The sequence below is a fragment of the Dipodomys spectabilis genome, unplaced genomic scaffold (genome assembly GCF_019054845.1).
Source record: "Dipodomys spectabilis isolate Male_0828 unplaced genomic scaffold, ASM1905484v1 ptg000095l, whole genome shotgun sequence".
Taxonomy (NCBI): domain Eukaryota; kingdom Metazoa; phylum Chordata; class Mammalia; order Rodentia; family Heteromyidae; genus Dipodomys; species Dipodomys spectabilis.
The window spans coordinates 4,115,668-4,120,731 of NW_024870772.1; positions in this window are offsets into that span (position 1 = coordinate 4,115,668).

A 5,064-nucleotide genomic window follows, 5' to 3' on the forward strand; every position below is an offset into this window, starting at 1 on the left:
TTTAAATAAAAGCATTATAATACAGAGAGAAACTAAGACACCATACTAATAAGAATGAAAAATTTATATGTAGCTAAATCGTATTGTCGAGACTTGCATGACTAATTAGAGAAAGGAACCCGTAGGGATGTGAATGTGTTGGGGAAAAAAAAGTAAAGATTATGAATAAAATTTAAATCTCTATTTTCCACATAAAAAGCTCTTTGTTCTGAGTTGCTTGTGATAAACCCAGTGGGATTATCAATGATCTTTGTTCTGTTGAACACTGAGTACTATCATGTAAAATAGGAGCAAACAGCTGGCTAAATAAAAGCTTTCTTGGAAGTCTACTGGTAGAGAGTAAAGAGGGACAGCCAGAAAGAGAGCTCGGTAAAGTTTAAACGCTGGGTAGGCATTCCTGCTTTCACCACCTTTATCTAAGAGAAATAGAAAAGATTTTATCAAGGCCAAGTTCACAAACAGGTATTTCATGTGGAATGAAGACAGAAAGTAATTTTACAAAAGTGCTATACTGAACTGCTCTTACATTGAAATCCTGGGGGACAAGGATCTTGCAGGAGGGGGAGGGGTGGTTCCTGTGGGCTTAGGCAACACTGGTGTGGGCCTCCCCTGTCAAGGCAGCAATGACTAACTTGACCCATGCAGAAAGATGTTGTGATGGATGATGGTGACCCCTGTCTGTCATTTTAATGAGTTTGGAAAGGTCTGAGACTCTATGGAGGTTTTAGCAATAAATCTGGTTAACCAGGGAACTACCAGGGGAGGGAACTCATGGAAGAGATAAGATACCATCTCACTTGGGATTTCTCACGTCTTACCTTATTTTCAGCATTTCATGCCATGCTTGGTTTGTCTCACAAATGCAGATTATATTAAAGAATTTCATACTAAGAAGTTTCAAGTGATGTTTTTCCTCTCCAGAGAATATCTTAGAGATATTATTTAACTGTAGAAATGCATTCAGCAAGGAAGCACAGGCTGGTGGGCTGGGGTGAGACTGACAAGAGAAGATATTTTAGGTCCCTCACCTTGTTTGACTTTTGTATGTTGTACTTCCCTAAACCAGACCAATCTAAGATCACCTCTTGGCATCCTCTGAAACTCATGATCCATGAATAATAGAATAACATCTAGACCATACCCCTCTTAGGCTTTGTCTTCCTGCTCTTGAACTCATCTCATGTCTGATGTACTTCACTTGCCTTCTTGCAGACTCCATGCTGGTCTCATGCAGCCTGTTCACTTCATAATCTAGCCTGGTAGGTTGATTCCAGACAAAGACACTGCTCTGGAAACAAGATAGGCACTATTACTATTTCTAAAAAGTCAACTTTTTATCTTTAAATTGACTGGAACAGTTAACAGTTCTCAACGAAGTCCTTCCTCCTTTGGGAAGCCCTTTCTAACCATACCAACATACAAGCCATTGAGTAATACAAATATTGGTGAATATTTTTATTACCTCATACTTGTTTATAATCCCCTAAGGGGTAAAGATGGTAGTTTGTGTTGTTTATAAACATTTCACCTTTTTCCTCAAAATAGAAATTGACTTCATTTTTATTAATATAGCAAAAATGTGTCAGTCTTTTAAGTAGGGCATTATAGTCAGAATATTTAGGTAATTCGCTTAAATATTGTGTGCACTCCTTAAGTTGGATACCTTATTTAATACTTCTTTTTGTTTCCTTACAACACTTTATATCTTTCACAATGCTTTAGCCAACAAACACTTACTGAACAACTGCTACTTAATAGAAAAGGTAGTGCATATAGTCAACTGTTGAGTACACACATGAATAAGAGAGATTCCCTACTGTCAAGGAACTTATCAAGTGAGATATGCACAGTATGAGGAGAAAGTACCAGAATAGAAGGATATTGGTCTTTATGGGGACATCAACAAAGCCTTCATTACACTCTCCTACATTAATTCTACTTTTTGGTATCTTCAACAGCATTGTGTGCTCAATACATATGACACAGTTGATAGCGTGGCTATAAAACTTCATTGAGCCCATCCCTAATACTTGCAAAATATTTAAGACTAGAAATGACGTTTCAGTTTTTATTTTAAAAAGATATACCTAACTATATCTTATTCAAGTAAGTGAATACATTTTCAACACCTGGCATATTATCACAGGCTAGAAAGATGTCCAATGTATGTGCCTACCCTTATGGTAGTCACAGTTAAGTGAGACAGACATGCGGAAATATAATTTCCAGCCAGGCAGAATGGCATGAGCACTGAATAGAGAGTTACATTAAAAAGTGGGAATTCCTGCCACTGGGAACCATAGGGATGGCATATGAGCTAGCATCCCAAGTATTTCCACAGGCAAGAAGCAGAGTAAAACAGCCTAGAACAAAACTTGAACATATTCATTTTCTCATCCATGGCTCACGCCTATAATCCTAGCTACTCAGGAAGCTGATATCAGAGGATTGCCATTCAAAGCCAACATGGCCAGAAATGTCTGTGAGATTCGTCTCCAGTTAGCTACTTAAAAGTTGGAAATGGAGCTACGGCTCAAGTAGTAGAGTGCTAGCTCAACTGGACTATAGGGCATACAGAACACTACAAGGTGACTTAAAAGGCAAAAGGATATTTTGTCCACAAACACCAAGCACATATGGGATAAATACAGTACACTCAGAAAAAGACTTGGTAGTTCTTGCTGCTCAGAGCCTAATGGGAGCAGTTATTGTCTAATTTTATATGGCAAATGGCAACACGGTGTCAATCAAAAAGGGTCTTGAGTGGCACCCTAATGGGCTGGGCCTTTGTTTATTAGGCAGAGAGTATGAAGACCAATGCACCCAAGCTGTGAGAAAGGTAAGTCTTGACAGCTATGAGGACTGGACCTGGTGGTGAGATGCAATCAGAGACAAAACTTCAGGAGAGAAGATAGAAGGGGGCAATCAAGATTAGATAGAGTTCAAAGACAGGAGACATATTGTGAGGACAGAATCCATATAACCTCATTGCTAATTTGATATGGGAGGTGCTTATGAAGGTGACTGTGAGCTTTCTGTCTTAGTGAGACAAGATAAAAGACCCTTAACTGAGGAGATCTCAGTCTTTGATTAATTCACCAGTCTTTATCATATCTGGTTTTGTTGTTTTTTTTGGGTCCGGTCATGGGGCCTGAACTCTGGGCCTGGGCGCTGCCCCTCAGCTCTTCAGCATAAGGCTAGCGCTCTACCACTTGAGCCACAGTGCCACTTCCGGCTTTTTTCTTTTTGCTTATGTGGTGCTGAGGAATCGAACCCAGGGCCTCATGCATGCAAGGCAAGTGTTCTACCACTGAGCCACCTTCCCAGTCCTCATATCTGTTTTTGTTTGTTTAACCTTTCATTTTGTTACTCAGACTTACTATTGTGTGTTAGGGGTGAGTAGGAGTGGTAAGCATGCAGGGCTTCTCAGGAACAGGATAGTCTTTGAAGCCTTGGGAGCTTTTGTTATTGGAAAGTCAATTTAAAATGCTGTAAAATAGTACCAAAGAAATGAAGTAGAATAAAGCAACACAGAATGTAAATTACCAGTCATCGAAAGAATATTAGTTTATGGAACTTTCTGTTCAGCTCTCACACATAAACACACCACACACACACACACACACACGCGCACACACACACACACACACACACACACACACACACACACGCACGCACCCCATACTCAGAACTGCTGCATCAAATACATGTTTTTCCATGAGCTCAGTTCCCAGAGTTTGAAAGCCCCTCATTTACACAGCACCCCAAACATCACTTCTTGTCTAAACTCTTCATCCTTTCTGGTTTACAGAATTAGAATATTGACTGGAATAGGGGGGAACATATGGGACATCTTTTATTGCTTTGACAACAAATAATTCAATTTATGTAAAAGCAATGAGTGCTAATATCTTCCTTTAGAGTCTATGGCTTTAATGATTTTTAGAGAAAGCCAGAAGACACCTACATTTTTCTCTATGTTGACATTGTGGCAACATTGTTAGGGTTACCCACATCTGGTCTTCCCATAGAACAAATGGAGAGAGAATACTCTCTTCTTTTCTCTTTTTCTTTACACTTCAAATGAGCCTTTGCTAAGTACTCTGGGACAACAGAATTTAAAAATATAAATCCTCACAAGTTTCATTTTTCCACTAGATGGCAGGAAAAGCTCTTGTAATAGAAATGACGTTGTCATCTACTTTCATCTACTTAATGAATTCTGTACTTTTTTTTAAAATAAAGGAAGGCATATTTTCATTTCGCTCAAAATAATGGAATATGACTATAAAACATCTGATTATTCTATAGTAAATGTAAGCATTTTTAGCTGAAAACTAAAAGAAAAACTTTAGTTTGTGTTTAGGTAAGTTCTTATATGTCTATACATCTCAATTGAGATATAAGCGATGGGATTTCATGGGTTTTAAAATATTGTCATCTCCTTTAGTGAGGATTTCTAACTAAACAACAGTTTATTTAAAGTTTACCCTCTAATTACAAATAATCCTACTTTTTACATGTTGCATTTGTTTCTGTTAGTTGCTGGTTATCAACACTTATCTTTTAGTGACATATCTATCTAGAATACTGGACAGGGCACTTGAGTTGCGTAGACAATTTTACCCGTTTTTCTGTTTGTTTTTTTCTTTTTTTTAAATAGCCAATAAGAAAATTATATTAAGTGAAGTAAGCCAAGCCCAAAGAAACATTGGTCCCCTGATTTCCCTTATTTGCAATAACTAGTATAAGTCTAGGACAAGCAGAAAAGGTCAAAAGCTATGTTCAAATGACCATATAAGATGCTGTTAAGTGAAATGAATCCCAAGATAGGGGCACAACTTGTTTTTTCTTTCTTGCTATTGTTTTTAATGTATCTAAAATGTACTATTTGTTTTTCTTTTATTTTTATTGTCGGTCATGGGGCCTGAACTCTGGGCCTGGGCACACTGTTCCTCAGCTCTTCAGCTCAAGGCTAGTGCTCTACCACTTGAGCCAAAGTGCCACTTTGGGCTTTTTCTGCTTATGTGGTGCTGAGGAATCAAACCCAGGACCTCATGCATG